Source organism: Nilaparvata lugens, chromosome 10, assembly GCF_014356525.2.
Source record: "Nilaparvata lugens isolate BPH chromosome 10, ASM1435652v1, whole genome shotgun sequence".
NCBI classification, from domain to species: domain Eukaryota; kingdom Metazoa; phylum Arthropoda; class Insecta; order Hemiptera; family Delphacidae; genus Nilaparvata; species Nilaparvata lugens.
In genome coordinates, this window is record NC_052513.1 from 28,550,017 (window position 1) to 28,562,870 (window position 12,854).

Here is a 12,854-nt window from a genome sequence, read left to right on the forward strand (position 1 = left end):
ACCTTAATCCTTTCACAATGTTCCACCGGAATTACGTGAGGCCTCTTCTGGTAGTTGAGTTTCATATATTCTTACAAATATTTCATCTTACAAAGATGGCTGACATAAACAATAGTTGAAGCAAAAAATCCAGATATCACTCTCCCTTTCTGGAGTGAGTAATGAGAAATCCACTTCAATCAATCTCATATTTTGTGTGAAATTATATCTCACAGGTGGTGAGAGGGAGGGTGCTGGGTAGGAGGGGTGTGAAGATAGTGGAAGAGGGAAAATACTTCATGCTGAAGAGAATAGCACAGAACAGAGAGGATTGGAGAAGGAGGAATCATGTATGGACCTGCCCTGGAGCAGAATACTGATGATGATGATGATCCATCTCATATTTCTGTAATAATAATAGTTGACTTCGATCCAATACCAATATTTTACTAGGAAATACAAATAATAATAAATTATTAATTTGTAGTACACAAATCCAGAAGTTAACTCTTCCCTGACTGCACTCTTCCAATGATTGATTCTCTATGGAGGACTTTTCCATTATTGATATCGTCAGACAAGGATCTCTTCGGGTCTTAGGATGCTTCTCAAACCCAATTATATAAAACACAAGCTGATGAAGAAGTATGCCCATGATTGATTATGAGTGCCCATGAATGATTAATATTTGTTGCCCATGAATCCATAAGTCAACATTTCCCTTACTGGAGTAAAAAGATTAAGCTCGAATAATACTTTGTTTTTGGAACTATTTTTGACGACACAACAGTCAAATTTATCGAACGATACATTGTATCATTTCTATGTTTGAATTGTATCTTGGGAGCGTCCTGCTTGTAATGAGTTTGGCGGCACTTGTGCGAACCAGGCGGTGAGTGAAGCGGCAGACGCGTTGCCAACAGGACCGCTCTTCGTGCTCGTCGTGCAACACAAACGCGTAACTAAAGCAGCACAGAATAGTTCAACAAGTGGAGCAATACAACCTGTTGTGTGCCAGGGAGCAGATCACTTTCCCTACTCCAAAACTCTCCCTCAACTGCTAACAAGGTTAATTTCCCTTGCAATTTATGTTTGTTGTTGTAGTTTGAGAAAGTTTGCTCAATTAGGTGTAGAGTTAGTTATCTAGATGCACTTGAGAGAATTAAACTGAAACTACAGCTCAATGTATTTGTAGGAACTAATAGATTCCAGTAAGGTGATGTTTGTTTCACACTTCTTTTGAAAGGAATTCACTTCAAATTGAGGTTTCTCAATTGTGTTATAAGAGGAAATACATTATTGAAACGATAGCGTTCTTGATGGTTTTGAACACTATCATTCATTCATACATACATTTTTTGATAAAAGCAGCTAGAAGAGAAATAAATGAATGGAGAAATAATTTCATTTATTCAAATTTGAAGCAACATGTAGAATACCGAGAATTTATCTCATTATTCCTAGACAATAGATACAATTCAGGGGAAAACAACTGGCATTCGCCCAAAAATGTTTCTTAACCTTAATTTAAAATAAACAAACCATTCAGGAAAATAAAAATACTTTGAATATAAATAAAATTGGGAAAAAGTGCATGATTAGGTTTCAGCTATTGAGATTAGAAATGGATGACGCAATGATACAATGTTTTTAGACGAATGGGATAATCAATAGATAAGAATATCAAATAATAGTAGCTTGGATGTTTTGTAGAGAGAAAGATAAATGCAAGTTGTGGAAAATATATGCGAAGCTCATTGATTGAGACAGTTTTTCCGCTTGATGAATAGATGTATCCAATCATTCAGACATAATTCAAAAATTCTCCTAAAGATTCCAAAAATCATCCTAAACTTGCTAGATTTCTATTGTATGAACTATGATTACATCTTCTATTGCTAGATGTGTAACCCTCACTAACCTGAAAATCAGTAAAGGAACCTGTAAGTTCTGATGAAATGATGGCGAATACCTACAATGAAAATTATCAGCTATAAAAATTGTTTGTTTTTATTGTTGGTAAACATAAATAAGATAAGAAGAAGACATATCTTTCAATCGAGAATATTAGATAGTGACTAAATATTGTTAAACATGATCACGACAAAAATAAAGATAACCATTGTTCACTTCTTCATTAGCAGAAGAGACCCGCTTGCACGTTTATTTAACTCGGATTAACCGCTAACTAATTGACGTCTTGCGTTTCTCTCGTGGCTATCATGACATTTAATCACTGTTAATTCTGATAAATGTTCGTGAACCGGGAGAGCTATTTTGAGTATGATATTCACATTGAAGTTTCAATCGAATTCTTGCTTGTTCGTTTCAATTTCTTACTAGAATCCGAACAATCAATTCAAGTGACATCAAATCACTTCTGGAAATTCCGTCAAACTTGACCTTTCAAGGCAAACTGTCATTTGAAGATAGGAAGTCATAGCGAGATAGTCAACTTCAACTACTTTGTAAATTTTGATAAGTGTGAGTCTTGACTTCAATAATAAATTGTCACTTTTTCATTGTTGTTGGGTTCGGTAAAATGTTCTAGCAAATTAACAATGAGGAAAACGTCGTCACCTCATACTAAATAGTTATTTGGTTGATGACTTGTTATAATAAGATAATAAGATCTTTTAGAAAGTCGAGTTTTTTAAAAAATACCGTAATCACTTTTTTGACAAGTGTACAATGTAATTGTTGGCTTTAGTCTGAATGGATAGGTACGTGAGACACACCTTCAAACGGAATACCAGCTCTTAAACTGGATTTAATCAATGTTAATTTATGTTTGCTATAATGTGGTTCATATTGACGTTAGACCACAGGCTCATTCACGTCAGTGTTCAATCCTGAATTACTCGCACAAATTTAGTTTCATTAATACTCGCGCGGGATGAATATGACCACATTTGATTCGAGTATATTTAAGCATTCCTTAAATAATTTTCTTTGCAAATCAGTTTATAGAATGAATTCATAACACTTTGAAGAAGATTCTACACTTTTATTATTGTAAAAAATATTAGCCATTTGAAAATTATTAACAGAATGGATGTATCACAGTTAAATTATGAATTATCACAAACATATCTTCTAAAACATGTACTTTTATTAATGAAACTAATCTGAAATTACTCTGTGAGCTTTTATATTTTCAAACTATTCAGAAATGTTATGAGTTGAAAAGTTGGAAAACGAAAATAATACTAATATTAATCCAAATTCAATATCTATTAGTGTACAGTTAATATACCAAAGCTTAAAAAATGATATATCACAAAAATCCGTTACGGGAAGCTAACGTTAAAGTGCAGATTTGTCAAGAAGACACTGAACAGGAAACTACTGAGACGTTTAAGATTATGGTATAAACTGCAGGAGCAGTACATAAATGTTGAACGATTTTTCCAATTTTTGAAAAATGACTATTCTGGGTGGGTTTTCATTAGAAAATGTTTTCCTGTGGGGCCATATTCACCCTGCGCGTATAATGCTTTCACTGTAAATCTCTCACTGTGTCAACGGCACTATGTTTGGTAGCACATTTATATTAAACTTGTTTTCTATTTCATGTGAATGAAATAATTGAAATAATTTTTCGTACCATGCACGATTGTATTATTTCCAATCTCAGAATAATTTATTCCCACACATAAATATGCAATAGTTTCGTTGTGGGTGAATAATCGAAAGAAAAATGATGATGGTTTAGATGATTTTAACTTGATGATGACTGTTCAGATGTAGATTACCAAGGTGTGTTCTGAATCACCTGGATGTAAATTTGCTGTTGAAACGTGCTTTAAATATTTGTTGACTGTAAAAATAGTCAGCTCATAAGTGACTGTTAGCAGAGCAGTATGAGAGCAGACACTGTTCCAAAGGGAGAGACCAGACTCTGTACTTATCTTATCAGTACGATTAGACGGTTCAGCCTGTGAGGACAACCACTCCCTATTCACTCCTACTCTTTCATTGATTTGTTGAGACATCTTCCAACCATTCACAGTCATTCACGTACACTAAACAGTACTGTATATGGAGTATAGTATAAGTATTAGAAGATCTAGTCTTCTTTGTTTTTATTATATAGTTTTATATGGGAAAATAACACCGGAGTTTCACAAGTTTTACAAATTTGCAAATCTCACAATTCTCCTAAAAATCATCTCTCGTCTACTATTTTTTTTTCGGAGAGTGATATAATCATGATAATATTTATATATTAATGGATAGAATATATTTGGAATGAAATTGATCATTATTAACAAGAATCAACAATATTTATTTATCCATTCACACATACACACACAAGATACGATATAACAATAAAAATATTCAAATGAATTCCTTGAAGTAAAATGACTACAATAATGGAATACTAATGAAGAACTGTGGGATTTAATGATGAATAAATTGGTATATGAGAAAAGCTTTCCTTTCAACAAGTTACACAAGAATATTTCTGGTATAATTTTACACTAAGGTGTTTCACACCTTAGTACCATTTAGTACATTTCTATTATACCTGTCTTTTCTATCGTCAGTTACTTTTCTAATTATGAATTCTACAAGATGAACAATGCGCGTAAATCAGTATATTTATTTTGATACTTTTATTGTCTGAAATCTCCAGATATGTCAAACTAGCAACATTCAATAGCGCTGTGAATAAGTCAATATTTTCAGTGAGATGGTACGCTAGATATGTCAAAATGCCTCGAATCACTCGACATATCCGGGGTAAATGTGTCAAAATGTGACCCCACCCATCCTCAATTTCAATAGCGCTGAAAGTGATTGAATATTGGCAGAGAGTGAGCGAAAGTAATGGAGGGTGCATTATTGAGGCAGCGAGACAATGTGCTTGCTTGCTGGTTGACATGTATAGAGGCTGCTATTCTCCGAAGACTCAAATAAAGAATGCAGATCGGGAGTGGTCGGTCCCATGCATTTCCACGCAAGTGAATTTGCTGCCGCTTTTTCCCATCCTGAAAACTGTCCCTGTCGTCCCTTTTTCACCTCCTTACTTTTCCACCCGCTTTTCCTCTCACTTTCTCTTTCGTTTCCACCGGCTTGTTCTCACAATCCATCTATTTTCCGGACGTATTCATGCCTAACACGCAACTTGAACGGTGAACTTGGCGTTCTTAGATATTTATGTGACATTCTTCTCTCATCCTCTCACTATTTCCTCCCACCCACCACTTCTTTCCCTACTTGGGACGTCAAACTAGAACTAGGCTTTCGAATTAGATTTTGCTCTTGCTTCTTTCTCTCTTTTTCTTTATTATCCTTGACGTTATTTGACTGAAATTTCGTCAGTTACCAGAGCCGTTCTAACCTTGTGAAAAATCCGGTTATTTACCTCTGCGGCCAATTCAGTTTACTTATTGAATAATTAATTCAACTCAATTTCTCGATATAGCTCATAAGAATAAAATAATAATTTTCAAACTATCAACCCCGAAATATGTGTTGTGAAATTGTATTTCTATCTTTCCCTCATGATCTTATACAGAATTATTATATTTGGGGAAGTATTCTTCCTGGATGAAAGTCTTCTTGACTGAACTTCCAATATCGATTCAGGCTATATCAAATATAAAAGTGTTGGGATTGCTGTAAGACTTAATCAGGATAAAATGTGAATATATCATTTTCGACCTGTAAATGTTCACATCATTTCAACTTTCTCAACATCAAACATGCGAGTGGAATTTGAGTGATTATTTAAAGTAGTAGGGTAGAATTGAATGATTCAATAAATGTTTATCATAACTGAATATTTACAAAATTGAATGCAATATTCGATATTCCAGCTCCTTTATATTCACTGATCAGTTGAACAGAATTAGATGCTATGAGGAGTAGCCTATGTCTCATTGAATCTTCAAATCAAATTGAATCCTCAGCGATTATAAGAAAGTTTACTCCTATTCTACTCTTTTAGTATAGCCATGAAACATTCAAATTGTAGATATTTAAATTAAGTTCACTTTGTTCTCAACCCTCAACGTTCACGCCCATCACATACAAGTAATTTCACTCATATCTTTCATTCATCAGAAAGAAGCTCATCCAAAAAAATCAACTCAGAGAAAATTTTGAAGTTCCAGCTGAACCGGTTGGACATTCAAATTAAGTTTATTCTATTATCAACCCTTGATGTTCTCGCCTACAACATCCAAATAATATTTCACTCATCAGAATGAACCTCGTCTAAAAAAAATTCACTCAGCAAATATTGAAGTTTCAGCTGGAAGAGGCGCGGCAAATCCATTTCCAATAAACGGGAGAACGATATCGAATAGGCTGCAAATCTATTGATGAATTGACGCAACATTTAATGGCTTTTTCAAAATGCTTTATGAGGATATTAACGTGTGCAATGCTGAATAATGGAGGGGGAATTTCGGGGTGGGGGTGTTGAGTGGGCGGTAGGAAGAGGGGAAGGTGTGGTATGGGGTGCGTGTGAACACATGTGTGCATCGGGCATTGCTATCATAAATTGATAATCTGAGTGTTGCCGTCAGACTAGGCGCTGTTAATGGGACACGCTGTATAGTACCTACTGTAGCGGCAGCTACGTTCATTATTTCAATTATTCTACAGGCCTGATGAGACACAATTTCCACGAGTGCAGTACATGAGTGTGTGTGGCTGGTGTCATACAGTTTTAGAGTGAACAAAATTGCTCGATAAAATAATTCGGTTTTAAATTTTGCTGATACTATTCTCACATGTGTAACTAATGTATGAACGACATCTCGCTCAATTTTATGGGATATTCTTTATACATAAAATTTGTAAACGTTGTTAAAATTCAGGTTCAGATAGTAAAAGTCATGATGAGCTAAGTTCAGGTTATGAGGAGGGAGGTTGAAGCTTTTTAATGCATCAGATTCAGTGTTTGGAGGAATGAAAAATAAAAAAAATATGACAGTGTGATTAAAAATAAAAGTTGATGATTCTTTGAAAAAGGTAAACTGTATTCTTTTCAATTTTAAAAATATAATAATGAGAAAGTACATTTATTGAAGAATTTACTTTTTAATTAAAAATTCTACATCAATGCACTAATTTCTCAACATACACACTTGTATCAAAATCCCAGAGTCCTGAATATTGTGACTAATATGCTAATCCAAGAAATGTTGTTAGTTCAATCTTCTTTACTTTATACTACATTCAAGATCTAGTTTAATTAAAATTCTAAAATGATTAGTGATGATAAGATGCCGAATTGAGATAAATGAGACTCAATTTATGAGAGCAACTTCTTTCTTCAACTTGGATGTGCTTATATTAATATGATCAGAGAGTGATGATAATAATGGTCCATTTTGTTGTTTCATACTACAACAACAACAACAACAAAAACATAGAACAACAGGCATTTCAACATTTTCGCTGTGATAATGGCAATAATAATCAGTAATACAATAGCCTAATCCAATTTCAAAAGTCTTCTAAACCTTTAACTTTCAAGCCTTTTCAGGACTTTTTGAAAAAATATTCGATAGTAAATTGTTAAAGACCACGTAGTTAAATGGAAAAGCTTAAAAGTAGCCTAACTCCAAATAATTATGGAAAACGTAAGTTCATAAAATTATGTTGAGTGGGAAAACCCAAGAAATCGTTGCAAAACGCTTTCCTCCTCCACAAAACTCACAAAAAATATCTAAATTTTGTTGTTTTTCGGTGTGAAAACAATGTAATTGATAATAATTTCTATTTAAATTAGCTAAATGATCTGATGGTTTCATTTGAAAAAATAATTAAGAATAATGTATAAAACATTTCTCTTGGCGCAACAGTATAGAATTTAATATAATATACAACCTTGGTGCAACAATATAGAATATATAATATACAAAATATTGAACAGTATTATAGTGCCGTTAAATTTCTCACAGTATTCACTGAATAGTCTACTTTACGTACCACTCACTGTTCGTGTTCGATCATGTAAACGCGGTAGATGATCAGAGTTTACACTAGCAACATGTTGCTATGCCCTTAAATTGCCCCTAGGCAGTGATTCTATTAACGTACGCAGTTACGCAATTCGTTTTCCATGTGTCAGGATGGCCGAGCGGTCTAAGGCGCCAGACTCAAGGTCGACCTTATCGAGTTTGACTCGATGCGAGCGTTCTGGTCCTCATCTGAGGGCGTGGGTTCGAATCCCACTTCTGACAAATTTTTTTGCTTGCTAAAACCGTACTATTCCACATGAACTTTGCTTTTTCTACCGTGAATGAACAAAATATGGCAACTTGAAGATTTTTTTATGGATAATTTTCGTAGAAATACGAGAAATTGACTTCCACTTTGCACAAAATACTATTTTATTTTGGTCCGAAAAAAAATTGTATCAAATTATCACATTCTCTAATATTTTTCTTTATCTTGCTCTTTTTCTTTTCGTTGTTCCCTCTCTACTATTGCTATAAATCGAAATACTTTGAGAGATTCTAATTAAATTGAAAAATATAGAAGTGTAGTAATATTGAACCAGCAAAATAAAATTAATGAGATGAAATGAGCAATTCACTACATTAAATAGGTCACAAGTGAAGTGAATATTACTAATCCAAGAAAATAGTACTCAACATAGGAATTAATATAACCTAGAAATAAAAAAAATATTGGAAATATTATTGCATTAAGCAGTTTAATAAATATTTATGATTACTGTAAAAGTTTCTTAGAAAGTAAAGATTTCAAATTTGTGAATGATCATAGATTCTACCGTATTCAGCCGAATTTTTTCACACATAGAAATATCCCAGAATGAATTAATCAATGTCAAAGGATTTTTGTATAGAGATCAATTAAATGTAATTTACAGAATGAAATGGCAATACAACATCACGTCAAGAACAATAAAACTAGTTAATAATTATTATTAAACGAAAATCCAAATTAATCAACCATTAATTTGGTTTTGAAACATCTAAATTTAAAAATCTACTTTGTGAAAATAATTAAGGACTGAAAATTTTGTGAAGTGAACAGCTTTATTACTTAACCTTTTTCGGACTATGTGTAGCCTTATATAAATTTGGGAGAGGAATAGCACAAGGTTACCTTATTTTTTCTATCCCTATCATTTTTATAATGTACTTATCGTATGTATAAATAAAGAAGAAATATATTCAGTTTGAATTTTCGTTTAATAATAATTATTAATTCATTCGTATTTGAATTAATGCATTATCTCAGTCATTTCCGTCTGTAAAATTAGTTACTTTTATGTAAAAATGATGACAGGGATCTTAATATTCCTTCTATTACCCAACACAAGCAACAAGCTTTTGTGGGCATCACCCTTAAAAAAGAAACTTGTAAGTTCATTCCTTTGTAACTATAGCGAGGTACACGTTATAATGGCAGTGAAAAGAGATAGGGGAGCAGCGCTGCCGATTCTCCCACTTCTGTAGAGAATAGCTTACATGTAGAGTATAGCTGGCAACATTGCGGAGCTAGAAAAGTATCTGCTTTTTGAATGATAGACAAGGATAGCAATACCAATGTCAATCAAATACGGCCATTATAACGTGAACCTCACTTTAGTGACACGATTTGGATGTAGGAACGTTCTGAATCAGAACGTCCAATCAGAAGACACTGAGTGTTAATATATAGCATCTTATTTAACGTTAATATGACGTAATATAACATACTTATTTGACATTAATATGACCTTCTTTATACTGACGATATCAATTAATTTCCCTAAACTCATTGAGTTTTCGAGATAGTGTTCGTTAGCATAGTTCGAGTGTCAATGTTTCAACATGTAGAGTGAGAGAGAAAGAGTGAGGTAGGAGTGAGTGAGTGAGTGAGTGAGTGTGTGAAAGTGTCTAGGACAGCACTCTGGTGTGGCATGTGCCGAACGTGACCCAGAGTGGATGGGTGACCCGAAATCTCCAGAGGGTCCACTCAGCAGCCACGTGAACCGCTAAGGGTGTAATTAAGAGGCGGTAGTCCATGAATGCTAATTAGCCCACAAATGGCAGCTCTGTTCTTCCTCTCTTTTGTTCTGTTCCTGTCAAGATGCCGACCAATTGAAGCCGTCCCCAAACATCCTTCCCTTTGTTTTCGCTAGTATGACAATAATTTTTATTGACAAGAAGAGGATGCCAATGGAACCGAGTCTCTAATTTGATCTTTCTGAGTTGTTGTGAAGGGTACATTGTGGTATATCGGAGTCTTTTGTGTGTTATATATCTTTTTATCTAGCCTCTGATATAAAGAGCAATGCATGCGTATACGCATAGCTACTATTCATTTTGTTTAAACTATTTCAATTTGTCTCTCTATGTTATAGGTTAAACAAATTTTTGATCGAAACTAGTTCCAGAAAACACTCTCCTGCAAATTTAGCACGATCTTCACCATTATCATCAAATAACATTGAGTTTTCCATGTTGATTTTCACTAAAAATTTTTTGATCAATCAGTATTGTTCCCTAGAATCAATAATATCCTCAACTTCATCATTATCTCTGTTCAATGGAAGAAGTTCCTCATGAATATTCAATCCTAATATTTCTAAAGGTGAGAGTCCATCGTATTATAAGTTCTCATTTTATTATAAGTTCTTTGATTAATTTTTATTCATTCACATTCAATACATGCAATAATTGAATATTGATTGATATCGTTTTAAAATATGAATTTATTTTCAACGTCAGTATGAGTTCATCATATTTCTACATAATGAGTTCACAAACAGTTTAGCAACGTTGCGGAACTAGAAGAGGATAGAGCTACCTGCTTTGTCTAATGACAGACAAGGATAGCAAAGTCTAAAAGTCTTCTACTGTACTTGGAATAAAATTTGAAAATGGATTGGAAGACAAGGAAGAAAAAAGCATGCAGACTATTAGAAGATTGGGAAACAAGAAATGATAGGAGTAAGATAAGAGTGGATGTGAAATAGCCTTGTCAAATAAACAACAAAGACGGAAATAACGTTAAAGTCATTGTAAGGGTAAATTGTGAAAGATGAGAAAAGCTAGGAAATAATCAGTAGATGTTTCATATAGTACAGATCAAATAAACCTATTGAGCATCTGTTGTTAGTTTTCCTCACACCTACACTTTTTCCGTGTTTTCCTCACATTCCTAATGATGTCACGCCATTTTTGAACTCTTTGATTGGTGTCAAAAATAGAAATCATCAAAAGATGGAGGGAATAATGGAGAAAAGCTGCAACTTGAAGGCCGTGGCAACAACTATTCGTGGAACTGTTGCAGCCGAGTCAAGAGTTATGGGGGATGTTACCCTAAATAAATAAAGCGGACAAAAGCAAATGATAGTGGTGGGTAGAGAGGATGAGGCGAGGTAGAAAGAAAACTAAGAAAAGTCAGGAGAGAAAGAGGAGAAACTATGTTATATGAGTGGGAGTGGAGGGAGAACAAAGCCTCAAAATAGGAAAATTGACGAGGAGAAGGAGGAGGACGATGAGGAAAAGGAGGACGATGAGGAAGAGGAGTGGGGTGATGATGAGGAGGAGGAGGAGAAGGAGGAGAAGGAGGATGAGGAGGTAGAGGAGGAGGAGGAGGAGGAGGAGAGAAGGAGGAGTAGAAGGTGAATGTGGGGAGAAGTAGAAGGGGGTGAATGGGAAGTGAATAGAGGACAAATAATTTAGAATGGGAAGCTGAAAGAGGAGAAAAATGAAGAATTTGAATTAGAAATAAGAGAAAGAATGAAAAAAAGCGTTGATGAACTTGAGAGAGAAAGCATGGAAGGAGGAAATTATGAAGGAGAAATTGAAGATTTTAAGTGGAGGGAGGAAAATGAATAGAGTGAGAAAGAATGTCAATGATGAAGTGAAGGATAAACAAAAGGAATGACTCAGGGGGTTTAACAGTAAGAAGAAGAGTAGGCGAAGGAGATGAAGTAGAAGTAAATGAAGAGGAGCAGGAAAGAAGTAAATGATGAAGAAAAATTAGTTAGAGCAGAGGAAGGAGGAGAAGTAAGAAGAGGGGGAATCACAATTCCAGATATATTTATAAAGTTATAGAATAGATAACATTTATCTAGGTATGAAGATAAATAAAGAATCAGATTGAGATTGGCTTGAGATGTGAAATAAAAAATATTGAAATTGTTAGAAGATGGAGTGAGATGAAAGGACGAAGAAGAGAAAAATGTGAAGTGAGTATTAGAAGGTGGAGTGGGAAGAGAGGTACAAGAAGATTGAACAGGAGAAGGATGAGTAGGTGGAGGGTGAAAAAGATTGGAAGAGGAGCTGGAGATAAGTGGTGTTTGAATTCTAAGTGTAACAAGTCTAAAGTTTGCGAAGAATAGATAGCAGAGTAGGAAAGGTGGAGAGGGAGATAGAGTTATAGAAAGTGAGAAAGGAAAAGTGACTGAGCAAGAGAGAGTGATAGAGAGGGAGTGATTGAGTGAGCGAGTAAAAGAGAGAGAAGATCAATAGGGGTTGGATCGATGCGACCTCGTGTCTACTCTTATAAAATATTCACAAACCTTCCCCCCTTCAGTACCCTTAACAATCACCCCTTTCCCTTCCAAACTACACCCAACACAGGTATATTCTTTCGGAAGGGTGCGAAAAAAGGAATTGTCGGTTTTTTGGATCCTCGGTGTCAACATGGCTTTTTGAAGAAAATTTCTCAGTATAATGGTAATTTTCTTCTGCCTTGTTAACGAAATCCCAGGCGAAGGAAATGAGATTTCTATATTAGGCTGGCTATTTGAACGACTTCTCCACCATTCAACCTTGTGTGGCTTGGTATAGTTGTTATGATTAGTGATTACAATAAGAATAGTGTTACGGGTTTTCTACACTGATAAAACACTTGAAGCAATTTATACTTATTAGATTTATTACTTA

At 34.5% G+C, this 12,854-nt stretch overlaps 1 protein-coding gene and 1 non-coding gene across 3 annotated transcripts in view; both read left to right on the forward strand.

Annotated features, from left to right (window-relative positions):
- The first annotated feature begins 872 nt into the window (after positions 1–872).
- Positions 873–12,854, forward strand: part of LOC111064200 — a 241,592-nt gene continuing 229,610 nt past the window's right edge. For both annotated transcript variants that reach the window (XM_039437132.1, XM_039437130.1), the window contains exon 1: positions 873–1,047. The gene's annotated coding sequence lies outside the window, so the exon portion shown is untranslated. The remainder of the gene's footprint in view (positions 1,048–12,854) is intronic.
- Trnal-caa lies at positions 8,067–8,183 on the forward strand. The gene is made up of 2 exons: positions 8,067–8,104; positions 8,138–8,183. It is a non-coding gene; the product is annotated as a tRNA-Leu (tRNA).